The sequence below is a fragment of the Rhinolophus sinicus genome, linkage group LG12 (genome assembly GCF_036562045.2).
Source record: "Rhinolophus sinicus isolate RSC01 linkage group LG12, ASM3656204v1, whole genome shotgun sequence".
Classification (NCBI taxonomy): Eukaryota; Metazoa; Chordata; class Mammalia; order Chiroptera; family Rhinolophidae; genus Rhinolophus; species Rhinolophus sinicus.
Genome location: NC_133761.1, coordinates 22,587,017 through 22,609,005, shown reverse-complemented (window position 1 = coordinate 22,609,005; position 21,989 = coordinate 22,587,017). Strand labels below are relative to the sequence as shown.

At 34.5% G+C, this 21,989-nt stretch overlaps 1 long non-coding RNA gene across 1 annotated transcript in view; it reads left to right on the top strand.

Annotated features, from left to right (window-relative positions):
* Positions 1–21,873, top strand: part of LOC109457602 (uncharacterized) — a 179,629-nt gene extending 157,756 nt beyond the window's left edge. Inside the window, exons 5-7 of the long non-coding RNA XR_012490887.1 lie at positions 3,331–3,421; positions 17,359–17,517; positions 17,678–21,873. This is a non-coding gene — a long non-coding RNA (uncharacterized LOC109457602). The remainder of the gene's footprint in view (positions 1–3,330; positions 3,422–17,358; positions 17,518–17,677) is intronic.
* Positions 21,874–21,989: the final 116 nt, after the last annotated feature.

Below are 21,989 nucleotides of genomic sequence, written 5' to 3'. Positions count from 1 at the left end.
CTTAGCATACCTTGCAGGAATAAAGTATATTTTTTTAAAGTAGGGTTCTTCATTAAATCAGAGCACTAAGTTAATCAAACCTGTTACTGCTTAGATTGTTTATACTCGAGGACTGCTTTGAACATCGTAAGTGTATTAACTGGAAGTTGGTGCAATTACAGTCCTTTCAAGATCTAATCTGGAGGGTGGCTTATAAGAATGTGGAACATAGAAAAACTTGTCCCCAAAGCTACTAATCAAATGCATTCCTGATTAGTTGGGTTTAGTTTTTGATTGTTTAAAACTTCCCTGTTTTATTCTAGAATACAGTAACCTTCCTTTAAAATTTGGCTATTTGATACTAAATGATATAGATAGAAAAAAATAAGTAAAACACAGTAAGAACCATATATAATTGTTCAAAATACAACTTCACAATGGTAATTTTTTTAAAAAGTAAGGAAAATGACTGTGTAATAAGATAAAAATTATTTTTTTTGTAAAAGGAATGTAAATGTATGATCTATTATTGAATAGCATTTAGAACATCGATTTTAATAAAGCTATATGGAAAAACTTTGCTCTCCTTCTAAGAGTTATTTTTTTCCACTCAACATTTTGTTCAAGATAAATATGTGTGGAGATATCACAGAAATATATGAAGACAAGGCTCTTATTACCTCCATTCTAAAATGCACTTTCAGTAAGACTGCTTAAAGTATATTGTTAAATTTTTAAAATGTTAAAAAACATGATTCTCATGAAAATAAAAAAATGAACATGTACAAGGTTTCATTTAACTTATTTATTCAAAGGAGAATTTGAAGCATATTTACATAGTCTTCAAGAATGCTATCTATCTATCTATCTATCTATCTATCTATCTATCTATCTATCATCTATCTACCTATCTATCTACCTACCTACACATCTGGCTGGTTAATATTAGCCTATAGAGCAATAAAATATATTGCTTTTCTAGTGGGATGGGAATCAATTGCATATCCACCAGAAAAAAATGCATTTGAATTGCTACAGACGTGAATCATTTGCGTTACTACCAGTTTTCTGCAATTTAACTCTGTCTCTAGAGAGTTCCAGAATTGCCTTGTCAATAGAAAGACAATCAAAGGAGAACACTCGATGCAACCAGATAATTCCTGGAGGGACCACAAGACAAGCTTTCATAGAAGCATTTCATTGAAAACACACCCAGTAATCTCCTTTGCCCACCTCCTAGTTACGAACAGTTTTTTTCCCTCCTAACCACACCAATCAGACAATGGCATATGGTGTTTGTACACAATAAATTTTTATCATCTTTTCTAATGTGTTACCTGGGATCTTTCTGTGCTTTACGACTGATATAAAATAAATTGAAATTACCCAAGGTTTTTGTGAATTACTGTAAAGTGTTTTTTGTTTTGTTTTGTTTTGTTTTACCTATTCAGGGTTACCAATGGGTTTCAACTCTTGCTTCCACTGAATTCATTCAACGAGTGGATTGCCTCACATCCTTAGAGTTCTCATCCAAGGCACACTGTTCCTTAGATTAAACAAAGCATCTTACATGATTTCTGCAACTTCCTCCAATATTTCTGAATTAAAAATAACTTCAAATTGAACACCAACATTGCAGGTTATTAAAAGACATTTTGACATGTCACACTAATGTATCTTCGATGGCCACTTTATCCTACATAAATCTTAAAAACTGAGCATCCCTGTAGATACCTAGGAAACTTTCAGGTGATTTGGGACTAGAATTCCTAAATTGTATCTCTCTACATATCTTAGATCTTTGATTTGCTATTACAACCCTTGTCTCCAAGAAGTGAAATTCAACACCTCACTATAAGTTAACAATATGGTTCTATATAAAGTGACAATGGGATCTTAACAAAAGGACTCTCTTGGAAGGAAGATGAACGATTTGGTCTAGTCTAGACAATGGTACTTTTGGGATCCATACTTGATTGCATACTAAACTACAAAAACCATTCTTCCTTAACATGCAAATAAAAATATTATGGATTAATGTTAGAATAACTTTAGAATTAACTTTGTATTAATTACAGTAGGGTCTGTTAAATTTGTTTTAACAATGGTTGATGCATTTTGTGGGAACAATATGAGGGCTATCCAGGTTCATTGTCAAAATGTTGGACAGGGTTGGAGTCATCTGACAGCTTAAGGGGGTCTGGAGGACCCACATCCAAGACGATTTACTCATACGGCTGAAAAATTGATGGTGGCTATTGGCAAGAGGTCTCAGAGGCATTAACCTCTTCACAGGGTTGTTTGAGTCTCCTTACAATATAGTGGTTGGCATCCCCCAAAGTGGCTGACATAGGAGAGAGCAAGAGGAAGAATCAATGTCTTTCTGACTTACCCCTGAAAGTCACACACCATCAATTTCTGAATATCTTATTGGTTACCTAAGTCACTCTTATTCAACGTGGGTGGGTGTGTCAGCCTTATTCAAAAATGTGAATACCCAGGAGATGAGGACCATTGGTGGCCATCTAGAAAGCTGGCTCCACAGACACGCAGCCTAATCTGGCCTGAGAAAGAATGGTTTAAAAACTTAGTCTTGAGAGTGAGATTCAGGTCACAGAAGATGAAAAACATTAGGAAAAGTAACCAATTTTATGACTTCAGTTATTTTAATAAGCCTACTTGGATTGATTTTATTTATATCTCTATGTATTCTGGAATATCGTAATTGAAATGACCCAAAATCTTTGCTTAGAAACAGTCGACTGAATGCTGTACAGAGAAATGTTATGTTTTCTAAATCACAATGCCTAGCAACTATGAAGTTATCAATATCAAAATATTCAAGAGAACTGTCAACAACTTTTTTACTTGTTGACTTCCAGTTATAACAAATGTGAATTAATTCTGTGTTATTTATTCTTTCATTTTTTTTACAAAAAAGATGTGTTCCACCCCTTTCCCTTCATATTCTACCCACCATATTTTCTTCAGATTAATTTCCTTTTACGTTGTCAGAGCAGTGGAGGCTTTTTAATAATGGTTTTGAACTATTGTATTTTTTTTTAAAAATAAAGAAATTACCTTGTACCTACCTGAATTCGCACCATTATAAACATTATTTCCAATTTAACTGAAAATCTATGTCAAAATAAAAGTAATAAAGCTTTTAGAAAAAAAATGATCATGTTCTATTGTGAGTGACAGAAATTCAACTCAAGTGAATCTAAGCAATTGGTCTTTTATTGGCTAATGTAATTGGAAAATCTTATTATGAGCCTCGAATATCCTCTGCACTGTGTGTCTCGCCATCTCTGCTCTGCTAGCTCATGCTTGGTTTCATTTTATTCATAGGCTCTCTCTTCCAGATGGACAAGATGGCTTCCAACTATGCCAGTCTCATCTCCTCTGATGCTGGCAATTCCATGGGAGACGGTCTTTTCAGGTACCAACTGCTGGCTTGTTTTGTATATCCATAGTGAATACAGCACGAGGTCCATGAGAAGAGGTCCTTGATAGGCTCAGCCTAAACTATGTTCCCTCTGCTGAGATAGGACTTGTGATTGACTGCTCCACAAGGATGACCTAAAGGGAGAGGGTAGTAGGTTTTCTTTTTTTAGGATGCAATGATGACCAAGTTTAAAAGAGAACTAGCAAAAATGAATTTTAAGTCAAAACTTATAAATTACATATCATAATAATGTAACAAAATCATAACAATCACTGAAATGTTTCATGTACTTTTAAAAAATACTGCATATTTCTATTTCATCAATATAATGAAATATATTGTGTATTGAACGTCTAATATGTGCTCTGCTTTTTATATACATTATCCCTACTCTCCACAACAACTCTAAGTGGTCCTATCTTTATTCTTATGCTAAACGGAGGAAAAATTTCATCATGGCAAAATTGTGATTAGAATCCAGATTTATCTTGACTCTGAAGACTGTAATTTTTTCAATATAGCAAGTTGCATCTCAATAGAAGATTTGCTGGCTCAAATAAAGTGTTAATAACTATCATAATCAGCAAAGTTCACTACGTAGCTTCTTGTGGAATAAAATTGGACATATATTTGAAAAAAAAGCTTTATATATAATTTTTAATTCAAAGAGGACAATTTTCCCATATTAAAGTCAGAGTTGCCCATAAATGAGCACATAAACGAGCTATGACAAAGGGTAAAGGCAGAAATATTTGAAAAAGCATACATTTTGTTCCCTGTGACTAACACAATATTATTTACAGGTTTGGTTGCTGTGGTGATGGTCTCATATGTTCATCTTCATCCAGAAACCCAACAGAGGTTTGCTTGCAGTAGAAATAAATTCCAAATTAAACATTTCATTTGCAGATGTTTAATTTTCATGAATACAGAGAACATTCAATTATATATAATTTTATTACATCACTACTCCATCATTGTAGTAAATTAAAATATGTATTTAAATTTGTAGACTTCAAAGATTATGTTTCTAAGAAAGGATTCTATTTTCCCCCTAATATTCATTTGGCTTTGCATAGTCCTAAAATAAAATGGCTTTATTCCCTTAAGGCTGATAGATTTGTAAGCTTTCACAGATCTGAGAGCACAGTTGCAACCAGGAACTTCTCAGTTTGTATTTTTAGTACAGTCCAAATATAAAGAAATTTATTGGGAAGGTAAGATCTCAGAAAGGCAGCCAATATAGAAAAAAAAAATGAGCAAAACTTTAAGTTAAATAAATTATGGCTAAGATAAGTCTCCTCTCTGTACAAAATATTCAGTCATTTGGAGGAATAGTCTTTTTCTGCATGTCGAGTTTTCATCCTTGCAGGAACCTACTTCCTGTTCCCATTACACATGGATATTTGATGTAGAACCTTCTTGCTATTGAAACTTCTTGGTATTTAAAATTCCAAGGCTGCTGTCAGTTATGTAACTTCTCTTCCTTTGTCACTATCATAATTTCCTTGCTTTGATTTTAAGAGCTAGATCATTTAAATGTGCCATCTGTGTCCAACTGAATGAGTGATTGACGATCTTTGTTTCTTTTTGTTTCTGGATGTTCAGATTAATCTATACACCATATTCATTTATTTTGGCAGATGGTAAATCATTTTTCTTTGTTTTTCCCCCCATGTCAACTACTTATTTGCCATTACCCTAGTCAGAGATTAAAATTTTCATGTCCAAATTGTAATCAGTATCTGAAAATGTTGAATTGATCAGGTTATATAACAAATTAACACTTCATTATCCAGTAACAGATTATCTAGTAATGACTTCCAAATGTTATGATGGATGGTTTAATTAATGAAAGTGTGAAATACGTCTAAAAGTGTGTGAACATAAGGTGAATTACAATAGCAGTAGTCAACTTAATGTCATCATAAGTAATAATATCCACAAAATTGCAGCATTTGTGGTGATGATGTTTTTATAATACACATTAAAATAAATAATCATTAAAATTACAAAGTTGGCATATTCAACATAAATTTTCTGTGTAACATGATTGCATGTTGGGACACACTGGCTTAAAATATGATGCCCAGACTCCCAGATTCCAAGATATATTCGACTCTTTATATTCTCATCCATCCCAGCTAATTTCTGGTCTTATCTTTAGTTTTTTCCTATTATACAAATATTTTCCATGATTTTCTTTATTTTGTTTATTCTAAAAAGAGGCTCTTCCCTTCAACTTCTTCACTTAGAACACTCTCATACCATTTTCTACACGCTTTTCTTGCAGCAATTATTACATTACATTTTATATACTTGGTTGTTGATATGTGTTACTTCTCATAGACATTGTTTCTTAAAGAATATGAGGTCTGACAATTAAGTTTTCCAACTCATCCTAGAAAAAGTGCTACATATCTAATTTCTGAATATCACTAAGGTCACCTTCAAAGTACTCCGCTTGGGAAGGTATTCACTGATGTCAGTGCCTAGTCCACCTTTCAAAGCTATTTTGGAACTCTTTTGCTGGAATGGCCATCAGAGCTGTAGTCATATTACACTTGATGTCCTGAATGTCATGAAAATGTCTCCCTTTCAATATTTCCTTTATCTTTGGGTAGAGAAAGAAGTCATTGGGGGCCAGATCAGGTGAGTAGGGAGGGTGTTCCAATACAGTTATTTGTTTACTGGTTAAAAATTCCCTCACAGACAGTGCCATGTGAGCTCATGCATTGTCATGATGCAGTAGCCATGAATTGTTGGTGAAAAGTTCAGGTCATTTTCATCTTTTTCATGCAGAATTTTCAGCATTTCCAAATAGAAACTTGGTTTACTGTTTGTCCAGTTGTTACAAATTCATAACCTTTATGCTGAAAACTTACTGAGATGGAGAACTGATGTTATCACATCTAGAATCACTTCCCAAGCAGGTTGTGGGAAGGAATATAGCCACAGAGGCAGAAGCTCTCCTTAGACGGGGGAAGACGGGGGTTTATGCCCACCTCTATCAACCCCGTGAATTCTCCTGGTGGTCTCCACATGACTGTGCCTGTTTTAGGTCCTTCCTCTCTTGAGGAATCTTACCTATCATTGGCTAGCCAGCCATCCTTTGGGGCCAAACAAGGAGATGGCATAAAGGTGAAGCAATGTCCCTGAAAGGAATAGTCTCACAGACTCTTCTTTATTTTTAGGGGTAGGCATGAGGGGACAGATGGGCAGGCAGCTGCATGACAACAGATGAGGGTATGCAGGGTCAAATATATGGTTTGGAAGGAGAAATGACTATGGCTGGTGAACACACAGTGTGATATATAGATGATATATTACAGAAATGTACACTTGAAACCTACATAATTTTAATAATTATTGTTATCCCAATAAATTTTAATTAAAAGATAATTAACTGAATTATCATATGACCCAGCAATCCCTCTTCTGGAACCCTCTTCTGCTTTCAACCCCAAAAGATCTGAAAACATTTATCTGTAAAGATATATGTACCCCCTTTTTCATTGTAGCATATTCACGGTGTAAGACATGGGAACAACAGACGTGTCCTTTGACAGATGACTGCATAAAGAATATATGGTACATATATACAATGGAATATTACTCAGCCATAAAAATGATGGAATATTGTCATTTGCTACAACATGGATGGATCTTGAGATTATCATGCTAAGTGAAATAAGTCCAACAGAAAAAGTCAGAACCATATGACTTCACTATAAAACTGAAAGCAACGAAGGAATGAAACAAGCAAACAAGCGAAAACTCATAGACACAGACAACAGTTTAGTGGTTACCAGAGAGTGAGGGAGGGAGGAAGGGAGGTAGAAGAGGGTAAAGGGGGTCAAATATAAGGTAATGGAAGGACAACTGACTTTGGATGGTTAACACACAATGCAATATATGGATGATGTATTATAGAATTGTAACTTGAAACCTATATAATTTTATTAACCAATATCACTGCAATAAATTTAATAAAAAATAAAAATTTTAAGAGTAAAGACCATGTAAAACACCCCAGAGTTCAAGTTGTAGTTCTACCACTTATTCCATGGTAACTAACACAATGGCAGACACACAGGAGGTGCTAAAAAAAAAAAAAAAAGAAAGAAAGAAAGAAAGAAAGAAAGAAAGAAAGAAAGAAAGAAAGAAAAAGAAGACAGTTCACTTTGAACATTTATCTTCTTCTATTTAAGCTGTAGATGCAGTTGACTTTTCCAATCTTCCAAAGCCCCCAGTTCCTGGACTCTGTCAATATCTATAGTCAGTAGTCAGAAAGCTCCTCTTAGCAGAGCTGCTCTATATCTGCTTGCAAACTGGTTAATTCTTGTTTAGTTTCATTCCATCCCTCCAGTACCTTGCAAAAATAAGGAACAATAAGTAGCCAATATAAACAAATTCTCTGAAATTTTCTAACAACTTTTCCTAGATCTTAAGACTCAGGAAACACATTACCAGCTTTCCAAATTTCTATGGATGACCATTATACCGCATGTTTTGCGATAGCATGATAAAGTTCTTCATCTCTTCAGTGTACAGTAGCTGTTCCCTCATTGTCTGTTGTCCAGTTCTCACATGAGTGCTGCATATTTCAGGTGTTGTTATTGTTGTATTCCACTTCCAGGTACCGATTTCATTATTAGTTAGGCTGTAACTAGGTACAGAGGCTCAAATGAGAGAAAAGCTTGTTTCACCCTCATATCATGTGGAGGTAGGTCTAGCTGGGTGGATAGATGGCTCTGTACCACAAAATCATTAAAAGGCCCAGGTTCTTCCTGTGCTATTGCTTTGCCATCCCCTATTTTATTTAAAGTGCCTGTGGAATCCAAGGGATATAACAGTGGGCAATTGCAAATGCTAATGGTTCCCATTCTGGGTAATGACAGACAGAATCAAACACTAACTACACCTGCATATTGTAATTTATTATGTATATAACTAGGCCTGTTGTATTAATCACTTAGCAAATTTTGTGTTGATCATTCAGCTGGTTGACATATCTAGTTATTCTCAACTAGTCTTTGCTTTCTGTAGAAGGAATTAACTTCACATTTGACAGGTTAAATAACAATACTGTAGTTAAATAAGAATACTCCTGGGTACTAGGGTCTGTTCAGAATTTTTCTCTGCTTATAATCTCTGGGGTTCCCGTGGAGGATGATGGCATGTGTAAAGGGAAAAGCAAAGTCAGTGGGAAAACAGTGGAAAAGGAAAAAAAAATGGAAAAAAAAAGAACTGGAGAGGAAATCAGTAAAAATCTAGTACAGATGTTTGTTTGTTCACTTTTTGTGTTTTGTTTTTCTCTCCAAATGCCTCTCCATGGTATCCTCAATCTGTTAAGATTATTCAGGTAGAAAATTTTATTTAAATAAAAGATGCAAAGCAAAAGATTAGTAATGGCATAATGAAACTGCATTCTATTTGTGCGGCATTAAACGATTTCCACCTTGCCTAAGAAAATGAAACCTAAGCTTTGACAGAAAGGCATGGAAAAAAGCAGCTTAAAAGTGATAGGTCCTGAAAGATAATTGTTTTTCAGATATGCAAGTGCTTCCTATAGGAACCACATATTAATCCTTCAATTTTGCACTGCCAACAAGAAGACAAAACTTCTACCCTTTTTCTGAAGGAAAATAGATGAGAATCTTTATTGATCTGGATCAGAGAGATTACAATGGTGTTGCATAAGCAGCACAATAAGAATATCCTCTTAGATGCAAAGGCCACACTAAATTGATGTATGTTTAGCCATGTAACTATTTTGTGAGCTTCTTTGGAAGAGATGCATCTCTTTTAATAGAAGTAAAGAAATAGCTAGTGCCCTTTGTAATTAGGCTGATATAAAGAGAGACCAAGTAAGTCTGAGAGAGAAAACAATCCATCTAGAACCAAACTATTAATCAAATGATGTAGAATTTGATTAAAAATTTAAATGAGCATTTTATTTTTAATAATTAAAATGTAATTCAGAAGGAAATTTTAGATAACCCTCATCTTTCATTGAAGTTGTAACTTTCCCATCTCTGCGTTTCAAAAGGCTGCATCATTAAACATTACAGTCATATCTTGGTCACCTTCAGTACCAAGTGATTTATTTAGAGAAGTAATCTGAGACTATCAGTGAATCATGTATGTCCTTTGGGTGACTTGAATTTTTTTCTATGTAATAGAAATAACACACATTTTGATACAAAGGTTATTGTTCAAGACAGAAACAAATTAATGTATATTTCAAATCACTTCATTTTTAAAATGGAGATACTTTTTTAAGAGCAGTTTTTGATTTACAGAAATAATGAGAATATAGTACAGAGTGTTCCCATACACAGCTTCACAAAGGGTCTCTTATTATTAACATCTTGCATGAGTATGGAACATTGCTACAGGTAATGAACTGATATTGAGGCAGTATTGTTAATCAGAGTTCATAGTTTATTCACATGTCCTTAGCTTTTACCTACTATCCTTTTCTGTTCCAGGATACCACATTACATTTAGTTGTTATGACTCTTTAGGTTCTTCTTGGTTGTGAGAGTTTCTCACACTTTCCCTTGGTTTTGTTGTCCTTGACATTTTTGAAGGTTGATCAGGCATATTGCAGGATGCCCTTCTCTTGGAATTTGTCTGATATTGTTCTCCTGATTAGACTGGGGTTGTGGGTTTGAGGGAGGAAGATCGCAGTGGTGAAGCTCCATTTGCATCATATTATACCAAGGGTACACACTATCAACATGACTTATGACTGTTGATGTTGATCTCGATTACCTGGCAGCATTTGTCAAGCTTCTCCACTGTAAATCTTGTGTTGCCCCTTGTCTCTGTTGTGATCTTTCAAAGAAAGTGTATGCACAGCCAATACTTAGTGAGTGTGGAATTATACTCCCTGTTCTTTAAGATGGAGAGCCTACCTAAGTTATTAATTTAATCATTTATTTATATCAGTATGGACCCACGGATATTTATTTTATACTTTGGGTTATAATACAATACTACTCGATTTATTTTGTTGCTCAGCTTGTTCTAGCTTTGACCACTGGGGACTTAGAGTTGGTTCCTATGCCCTTTGACATAGCCCCACAACATGTGTTTGCTTTGCCTTCTTACTTTCTGGCACTATAAAATGTTCCAGGCTCATCCTGTGTATTTCCTGCCTCAGGCCTAGAATCAGCTATTTCTTCAAGGATCCCTGTTTTTTTTAAATTGGAGAATAGTATTAGAAACCAGAATGTGAACACTAAGTGTCCTCATTGCTACTGTGGTGTTATTTTTTTTAGCCTTGTCAGTGACAGAACAAAGAAATATATGTGCGCGTATGCCAACTCATTTATGTACACATATGTTAAATACTACTATATGTAACCATCTTTAACTATATTCAGCAAAACATGAGTTCATACTGATATGTCCAACTCTGATCTTTACCTGATTATTATTTTAACCTCCGTCCCTTACTTATCTTAATTTCCACTCCACCAATGAGGAAACTGGCTTCCACCAACTGACATCTATTTACTTAATTATTCTATTCCAATATAGATGTATAGCAGTATTAAAATTGTAAATGCATATACCACCTTGGGGAACAGCTTTATCCACTACAGTATAGCCCTTAAGTGCAGTTCCTTTTGCCTTTAGTCTTACAGAAGCCATTCATTTCCAAAGTCACTTAGGTCAGTATGACATATTGTTTATATATATGTGTGTGTGTATATATATATATATATATATATATATATATATATATATATATATATATATACACTCACACACATATAACATATTGGTTCTCTGGAGTACCCTGACCAATGATTTGATTATATCAGTGTTTTCAAATATTAAAGAAACTGCAGTAAGAAATACATTTTATACAGTGAGCAAGTAAACATCCCCCCAACATACATACACACACATACATGTAAGATAAAGTTTACTTTTTCTATAAACCAATTTTATGTTAAATATCATTTTATTAATATTTAATAACTCATGAGAAAGATCCTCAAGCCATCTCCCTGAAAATTAGAAAATATTTAACTAAATGTGATTGATAGTGTGTCTGGCTGTCCAGAACACACAAAGATACACCGATGTATACCATTTATGCCTGGTTGAGTTTTTTCCCTTCCATTCCACCATCTCAGTCAAGGAAAAAATTTCAAATTCTGGTTTCATTAAGTAAGCTTTGAATAGTAACAATTTCCTCTATCTGTGTAACAATACAAAATATTCTTTAATCTTAATCCAAAATCGCAATAAATGTAACATCTGACAATTATCTTTCAGTGTAAATGAAGAACCAAATTGTAACAATCTGTAATGATGAATGAGTTGTAATAATTTATTCCCTTTAGGCATGAAGTTTGACTCAGTTATTGATACAGGGATTTGAATAGCAAATAGACTTTCTAAAAGTTTTTCTACTTTCTTTAATAAAGTAATGATTAAAAACTTAAACAGAAATAAAATATAAATATATTTCTAATTTTATTTCATTCAAACTCTTTTTGTTATTAATTTCCTATTTGATGTAATGCAACATATTTTAGAAACATGTGGGAGATAAGGTGATGACTTTGAGTTTTGTTTGCAATAATAATAATAATAATAATAATAATAATAATAATAATAATAATACTTTTGGCAGCCTTCACATATGTTTGGCATGTTGACAGTTTTGCTAATTTTCTCCCCTAAAGTTTAGCTCATAAGGAATGCTTAAGAAGCCAGATAAATACTGCACCATTTTTATTACCAAAATACAACATAGAAAATGTCTGCCAACTGTGGTTACTTTACATTTAGAAAACCATAAAATTAACTTTTGAGTTCAGAATCTGTCAGGCACTGTGAGGTGTCTGAGATTTTGCCTTTCTTGTAAGCTAATGTGTTAGTCTGCCATGGTTTCAAAAGACAAGAGACTCCTGGGTCAGAGATAAAGGACTTTATCACTCATGGCAAACAAGGCAGCATGAGCTTCCTTTTTCTCTTGCTTCCCAAGACCCATAGGAGTGACATGGAGTTTGGTCAGTGCTGCACATTCAGTGGATATGTGTCACAGGTGAGAAACTCAAGTGTAGAAAAAACTAATTTTTTAAAAGGCTTCAAGGAAACCTATCCAACATGACTCAAAGGGAGATATTATCTTTATTATCCCGGGCATCACACAAATCTACATTTGTTTCAGGGGAGATACTATCTCTATTTTCCAACATTTCATGATATATAGACACCCTTGAAATGAAAATCTGGAACAAATTTACCAGTGCTTCTGTTTACAAAATATGGTGAAATGCAAGAGACACGTGGCAAAATGTGTCCCAACATAATCTCTCTTAGAATTTTCCTGGGACAACCAATATATTTCAGGATGATATAATAAATTTAATTAATTTTAGACAAAAATACCAGACATTGTGTTATCACTAAGAAATATAGTTTGGAATTTTCAGCTGTATATCATTTAAAACATCAGACATTCCATTTCCATACATACTTTCGGAATGATTCTTTGGAAAGTTGTGTGAGCCACTTTATTTTTTTCTTTTGTCCCAAATTATGAAGTAAGTAAAGTAAAAGTCTTCTTTTCTTAGCAGCTATAGAAAATTAGAAAATGGCATAGAAAAAATAATGTTTTTTCTTTGAAAATATTTTGGGGGACATAGCAACAAGTCAGTTTGCTACCGTGTTTCCCTGAAAATAAGACCTAACCAGAAAATGAGCCCTAGCATGATTTTTCAGGATGACATCCCCTGAACATAAGCCCTAATGCGTCTTTTGGAGCAAAAATTGATATAAGATCTGGCCTTATTTTCGGGGAAACATGGCATATTTCCAATTTTTTATTTTAATTTTTTAAATTACAGTTGACATTCAACATTATATTAGCTTCGGGTATACAGCAGAGTGGATAGACTTTTATATAACTTATAAAGTGATCCCCCTGGCCAGTCTAGTACCCATCTGACACTATACATAGTTTTTACAATATTATTGGCTATATTCTCCATACTAGATTTTATATCCCCATGATTATTTCATAACTACCAATTTGTACCAATTGTTTTTTCAGTTTTGAAGCTGTAAATCTTTCTTTTGCAGGAATATCATTCAAATTAACATGTTGGGATTTGTTATTTTTATTGAGGTTTGTACATTTTATAAAATTATATTCTAATTCTGTCATCAAGTGTTGTGTTTTTTTCCATATGTATTTCAAATAAAGTAGAAGTTCTCTGATTACAGAGATCCTTTGTTTCAAATATTGTCACTACTTACACTTTTTAGTATATGTGCTGCCGAAGCAAGCACACTACTTACACTTTAAGTTCCAGCAATAGGTCTTAAATATATCCTGTAATTTTTACATTATCATTTTCTAACATAATAAAGCAATTCATTTTATGGGTGATTTGTTTCAATTCAATTAAAATATTACTGTTATCATCAACTAAGAGACTGTTATAACACTGATAATCTTTCAAAAAAATACATAGAAAGTTAACTAAATCAATGGTTAGTAAATGGTTTTTATATTAAAAACCTCCTTGAAATACACAGTTTGGCCAATAGTAGGTTAAATATACTTGTCCTGGCTCACAACCCACTGTGAATTATGTTGATTAAAATTGAATTGTGAAATATTAATGCCCCAGTTATGACAGACAAAAATCAGGAAATAAGAAATTTGAGGTCTGACAATTATGTTCACGAACTTGTTACAATGATGTTGCTAACTTTGACATCAAAGGGATTAGTTATTATGAATTTGTACCAACTGGACAAGCAGTTAACCAAGTTTACAATTTGGAAGTGCTGAAATGGCTGCATGAAAAAGATGAAAACGACCTGAACTTTTCACAATTTATGGTTCTTGCGTCACTACAATGCACCAGCTCACACTGCACTGTCTATGAGGGAGTTTTTAGCCAGTAAACAAATAACTGTTGGAACACCCTCCCTACTCACCTGATCTGGCCCCCAATGACTTCTTTCTTTACTCAAAGATCAAGGAAATATTGAAAGGAAGACATTTTGATGACATTCAGGACATCAAGGGTAATATGACGATAGCTCTGATGGCCACTCCAGAAAAAGAGTTCCAGCGTTGCTTTTAAGGATGGACTAGACACTGGCATCAGTGCATAGCTTCCCAAGGGGAGTACTTCAAAGGTGGCCATAGTGATATTCAGCAATGAGGTATGTAGCACTTTTTGTACGATGAGTTCGCGAACTTAATTGTCAGACCTCGTAAGACCAAGATCCTTTTCTAGCTAAAGCGTGCTTCCACCACATCCCTTACATGTCCCTTTTCCAATGCTCTTACAATCTGCTTCAGTATTTCTTTGCGATGCGTGCCGTTCTTGCTTAGGACTTGTGAGGTGTACTTTAATATGTTACATGCTACGGTATACTATGCTATGCTGTCTTATCATTTTCCACTCCATCCCAATTCTATTCTGCCCTGACATTCCATTTTAGTCCATCCACTTCATTAAAAAAATAGTAGTCAAAGCTCAGTCAGTTTATTTCATTATCCTTTAATGGTTTTTGCTCTGCAGTGTGCTAAAATAATTTAAATTGTTTCCAAATATGAGAGTAAAAGCCACGTAATTACTTCTAATATAGACCTTGTTTTTATATTAAAATGATAACACAGAGGAATACTATACAGGTATCAAAAATGACTCCAGTGTTTGTTTCATAAAAAATGACTTTTATACCAATATGTGTGCTTTGCTTTATCACACATTTTTTGATCCACAAATCTACCAGTCTTTGAAATTTGAAAGAGGGTAGCAAAATGCTGTTATTATACTGCTCTTGCAAATTCTGATACGAATTGGACAAATTGTGCTACAATATATTTTTGTTTCTAGATCATAAATTATCCTGTTCATGTAAATGCCAGTTAACTAGCCCCTCTCTGTTCATATTTACAATATCCTTGAAAGGATGTTATATGAAATTAAATGAAAAAACTCTTGCTCTGTTCTCTGAAAAATATTTCTAGAAAATAGATGTCAGAGAAAGATGGTTTTGCTAATTGAATTATCAAATATATCTGCTAAAATTTCTCTGAAGATTTATTTATAAGGCAATATGATGAATTCCAAGTGGAGAGATAGACTATATTTGTCCATGCATTTAGAATTTTGGAATCAAACAAATTGGTTTCTGTGAGTGATTTCTTTAGCATATTTTATTAGTCTCTGTGAAAAATAGTATAGAATAATTAAACAAAAGGGAAAGAGTACTAAGAATTTGTCAAACGTCCATTGATTACACATTTCTTAAAATTATTATTACAAACTTAAATATTTTTATTTTTTATTTTTTTAGTTAAAATTTATTGGGGTGACAATGGTTAGTAAAATTACATAGGTTTGTAATTTTGTAATTCTGTAATACATCATCTATATATCACATTGTGTGTTCTATCTTTAAAGTTAAAAAAGAGATTTTAGTTTTCACTGTTACGCATAGAGATTTCTTCAGGGAGCAGTTATTTTCCTTTGTTTGAAATCTTAAGGATAATTAGCTCATGTGAGGAAATAAACTATGAGTAAAGGTTGAAGAATGGCTTTTATTTTTACATTTTCATTCATTTATCCTTCCTTCCCTTCCTTCCTTCCTTCCTTCCTTCCTTCTTTCCCTCCTTCCTTCCTTCCTTTCTTTCTCTTGTCCTGATGGCTTGTGATCAAGGTGGTACTATTGGATGTGAAGGGTTTTTGTTTGTTTGTTTTTTTAACTTTAGGAGCAAGTCCTGTTGAAAGGAGTTTCCTACAAAGTATAGTTACCATAGCAACTGTAACTTTCTTTTATTTTGACAAGTACCATTAAGTATTAGTTGAGGATAATAATTATAGACTAGTTTAAGATAAAACATTTGCTGTACAGCAAAGACTTGTGTAAAGACATGGTTTGGGGAAAATTGTCCTGGTTTAGAGAAATAGAAATTATTCTTTAAGGAAGATTTGATTTTCTTCCTTAAATAGATGATTGAAATTCTGTCTATATATCCCAGTGAGGTATTTAGGTGATTAGTGATGCGTGTCAAGAAAGATTTCCCTCTCATAATTTCAAAATCAATTTGTTATGCCAAATTTCTCCCCACATATACACTTTCTCTGTATGTGTGTGTGTATATTTGCATATGCATATGCTAAACTTGTAGAAACTGCTTTAGTTCAATTATTATTTCTTTGGAAAAAAATTGGTGGAACAATAGAATAATATAGACAATATACTCATTACCATTACCTTCTTTTACTTATTAAACCTCTTAGACTATGGGTTTCATATAATTGGAAGAACTGTCACTTGAGTTAAAACATGAAAAGGAAATCCAAAAATTAGATTCCCTGTTACTTCAGATTTAGGTGCATTGTGTTGTAGAAAGCTAAATGTATGTATCTACAGTGGTTTTACATAAGTTAATAGGTAATCATGAAAGCATTTTTTAGAGTCATTGGATTATTAACCATTACCTTTAAAATAGTATCATACTAAGTGTGATGTTACCAGTTCAGAAATGAATACAATTGTGGTTTAAATTGTTTTGAAATGCCCCTTAGCAATACCATTTTATTAATGCCATTTTTGTTGTTTAAGAATAGAAATAGCGTGGCAATGACAATTCTGTGCAGCATGACTAATGATGGTGCACTTCAGCAGGCGATAATCAAAACAGTGTTTTCTAGGATACAAAATTTTCTCTGAGGCTAACATGAGCAGACAGAATTATCTTTCTAACTCTTTTGGATGTCAGAGTATCATAAGGGAAATAATGTGCCGAGGTGAGGTGCTGTGGATGGTAGAGGAGGGAGAGCATGACTCTTAGCTGCTGTCCTGAGACCAACTACCGCAATGAGTGCTCTAGTTCATCCACCAACTCCTTTTTTTAACTTTTCCCTCAGAAAGAGGGGCCCATGAGACCCCAGGAGGGGCTACCTCTGAACATGTATGGAGAAGGAGACATGTGCAGTTCCAGGGCTTGACTGTGGTGGCCATGAAAATGCACTGCTCAGATTTCCAGAGAAGAGCATGGTTACCGACAGCCTGTTACCAGTCCCCAGGTATTAATGCTGTCCCATTTCTAAAAGAGGTGGAGCTCTGCCATGGGTGGCTTTTGCTCAGAACTCTCCATCAACCTGGCTGACATTTTCTTAGAACTGAGCTGCAATCAGAGACTTTCTTTTTTCTCACCTGATCTTCCTCTTTCCCTGTTCTTCACAGGTGTCAGATCTGCATCATGGCCTGAAAGTTCTTCCCACCTTCTCCACATATCTCCTCAGGTTTTTGCCTCCAGTAAATGCTTTGCACATAACTGATATCACAATAACTGCCTGTCTCGGCCCCTGCACCTCAGAAGACTGCAACTAACATAGAGTTTGAGAGAATATCGATAATGTGGTATTGGACGTGCTCATCATGCAATGTGTGTGAATATCTGTAAATATTGAATAGGCAGTTAGATATACAAGTCTGAAGATGCAGGACATGAGAAGAGAGGTCTGGTCTGAAGACTGAGAGGTCTAGTCTGAAGAGTAGACCAAGCATCACTGGTATTCAAACCATTAAACAGGATGACTTTACTGAAGGATCAATGTAAGTAGAGACAAGAAGAGCACTGAGGATTAAGCACCGATTGGCCACTTCAACCAGAAAATATGCATAAACAGTAGCATGCGAGGCAATCGGGAGAGTGTGATGGGCTAGAAGTCAAGTGAAGGAAGTATTTCAAGGAAGTCTGTAAGTAACCTTGTAAATGCCGCCAGTGGATCAAGGAATATGAAGTCTGAGAATTGATGATTAGGTTTAGCAATGATGGAGTAACTGCTGATCTGGAGAAGAACAGTTGTAGAGGAGATACAGGGGTGGGAGACGGATTTGAGTGGCTTTTCAAGAAAGAATTTTTAAAAACTGAGTATAAAAATTGAGAGTGAGTATAGAAAATGCTGTCAAGGAGTTTTGTCATAAAGGCGTTTAGGGAATTGGGTGTCACCGAGAGGATGAAGTAGATTCAAAGAGTTTTTTTTTATCTGTCTGCTTTTATTTTTAAGATGGGAAAAAATAAATCATGTTTTTATTCTGATAAGATTGATCCAGTAGGAAAAGTGATTGTAGTGTAAGGAGAGGGCAAAAACTTTCTGAAGCAATATTCTAGAGTTGGAGAGGAGAGGACAGTTCAACCCTTATAATAAGAGAAAAGGCAGAATGAATAGGCACAGATGGAGGTAGGTGGATAAATGTGGGTGCTGGACCTTGTAGAAAACCTCTTCTAGCTGATTCTATTTTCTGAGTAAACGTGGAATCACAGGAAGGTGTTAGAGGTTTATATTTATCTAAGGAGAGTGAATAGATTCAGTAATTGCAGTATGACTGCCTAGCAGCATTCAGAACCCATTTGGGGGGCAGGCATGAATGTAAAATGGGAGCAGTCAGCATGCGTTGGTTTTTTTGTGTAACCATGATCAGCTCTTCAGGTAGAGGAACAAGTAGGCACTGGATTGGACCGAATTAGGGTTTCAGTTTTGTCGATTGTAGAGCAGGAAGGAACAGTGGGGTACTGGCATTGAAGGGATAAATAAGGGAGTGATTTTAATATAAGGCAAATGAAAACATGAAAAGATTGTTACTAGGTTACCTCATTACCCCTGAAGACATACCATGGAAGCAATCGCCAGTGCAGTTGATGAGTAATGCTCTCCTTATGTGACATTTTTTTTATTCCGTACATCAGAATGGCTGGGAGAGAGGTTTGAGAGTTGTGGATGGGTGCTTTGCAAAAAAAATCAACAAGGGAAGCACTGTAACATATAATTTGTTAACTGATATCTTTTTGGACCTGAACTGAAGGTTTTATAAGACAGAAATATTAATGGCTAATATTTTGAAAGAGCAGGTTCATCATGTTAACAAAATGTATCAGTGGAAATATTTGTCAAAGCAGTAAGCTCACTGATGATACTGTTTTGCTTAGATAACTTGGGTCAGCATATATATTTTCTGCAAGAGCTAGGCAGAAGATTTTAATGACAGTAAGAATTCCACATTGAAACACAGCTCTGAGATTTCTCCCTCAGTTAACTTCTTTGTGCATCTAATACATTGTACTTAATACTAACTTGCATTAAATGATAAATGCAAAACTTCCTTGTATATATAGAAAAAAACAAGAAAAGCACCATCTTGAAAGCACCATTTCACCTCTGAAAATAAGCTGATATTTTTCTTAAGGCATATTAAATCTCTCCGTCCACAAGAAATTGGCTTGTCTGCTACGATGTGAATCTCTACACATAGGTTGTATGGGAATAATGGAATCTGTAATGTGACTTTTAGGAGTATCATTTTCAGGGTCCAGCAGATTGGAATTCATTCCTGACTCTGTCATCTATGTATGGGCTGTGTGAATGTGGGTAAGTTACTTCATCTTTTTATGCCTCAGTTTTGTAATCTGTATTCCCCCGTCACACCCTTGAATAGAATATTAAATATAAGAGAATAAGACTTGATCTGGTTTAACAAAAAATCTCTAGTGCCCAGCACACAGCTAGGTCCTGAACAAATACTTGTTGAATGAATAAATATATAAACTATATACTTAGAAGAGTACAAGAATAGTAATTATATAATAAAGTTATTTTGAGGATAAGTGACATAATACATGAGGCATACAAAGCACAGTCCTGGATCAGAGTAGCTTCTTACTGGGGAGAGTTCTAGAGAAGCCAGGGTAAGTTTGCCTTCTGTGTCTAACCTCTGTTTGCCCTTCAGACGCGGAATGAGGTTTAGCTAGACCTAGTGGACCTATGTCACGTCCTAGCATCATGAATTGTGTAACAGGGGAAATAGTTATTTTTTTACTATTTCATAATATTTGGGAGAAGTGGAAACAAGCCAAGTGGATAAAACTATTTTAGCATATAATCTAGAACTCATGCCATCAATAAAAATGTTTTCAGAGCTTAAGCATGCATACCAGAAAACTAGAGGTGGCATATATTTCATTGATTTTAAGATGCATATATAAAATTTTTACATATCCCAAATCTGGATGCACTTTACATTCAATGGCATCTTATAATTAATTGATTGGCTTCTCTTTTAATCACTCTCTCTCTTTTCCCTTCCTTCCTTCCTTCCTCTCTCTCTCTCTTCCCCCCTTTTACCTCTGTCTCCCTCTCTTTCTCTCTCTCTCTCTCTCTCTTTCTTTTGTGTAGTTCATAATATAACAAGGTGTCTTCAGTAGCATTGATAAAATATTGTATAGCCATTTATTATAGCAGTATTTCTCCATGTTTATTTCATATTACCACCCAATCCTTGCAAGAAACCTCTTAGGCATTTTTTTCTCATTTCATACCCCATGAAATTTTAGTACCGTATATATACTCTACATCTGTTTTTTGTATGTGTACATGTGTTTTATGAATAAAAAGAGTTATTTTTGCCCACTAAGAACCAATTTTCTTCCCCTTGGGAACACTATATTACACCCATTGAGAATGCAGGTATTAAAGTGATACTCTGTTTCATTCTTAGTTTTTAAAATCTGATTTACTAGAATATTGGGAAGCATAAACTAATTATTAGATTAAGAGCTTTTGGCTTTAATTATATAACCAAATGTCTAGGAGTTTTATTATCATGAATGATTGTCAAATGCTGTCAAAAATACGTGCGAGGTTTGAACATTTGTTATTTGCCCCAATAGTCAGAAAATTATCCATAACATTTTTTAACAAATAAAAGATCTTCAAGTTCATCCAGTGGTATCATTCAAATGTTCTCATTTTATGAAATAAGACTCTTTCATATATTTAGGATATTCAGTACTTCACCTTTGCATATTCATGATTTTAAAGACATCAATTGAACACTACATAGTAAAGAGATTTTTAAAGCCCATCTAATTTCCATGGAGTGCTATAAGGTATCTGCTTCATACTCCACATAGAGCCCTCAGTGGGGAGGATGAAGTGTGCAGTTCTCAGAGCCTGTTTGCAGCAGTTTTCTCCTGCAGTTTAAGCAGTTTGGGGATTCCCACCTCCAGTAGTAATGATGGGATACAGACCTCAGTCCATTTGTGACCAGTGGTTTGCACCAGAGGGAAGATAGGGACACCATCTGTGATCAACAACTCAGGATTTTCTCTTGTGTAAAGCTAACTGTTGTATTCAACAGCTTCAACTGATGGAGAAAGGGGTGGTTTATTTTACTTGGGGAAATATCTTTAAATAGCAAAGTTGTTCAGTGTGTTCTTAAATGTTCACTTGTCTTTTCTCAGGCTTTTGCAGTTTAACTTTTTTTTTTTTAATTAGTGGTACAAAAAGCTTTTAACATTAGCGATGCACAAAATTTTTAACTTTGTTGAATGTATTGCAATATTATTTTATATTTGGCTATTCAGACATGTATATATTGGCCTAGTTGTATTGGGTTGTGTTAAATGGCTATTTTTGAGATTCAAATGTATCAAAACAATGTGCAGTTATTTGGGATGATATTCTAGTAGACCAAGCAATGTATCAGCAAAAATTCA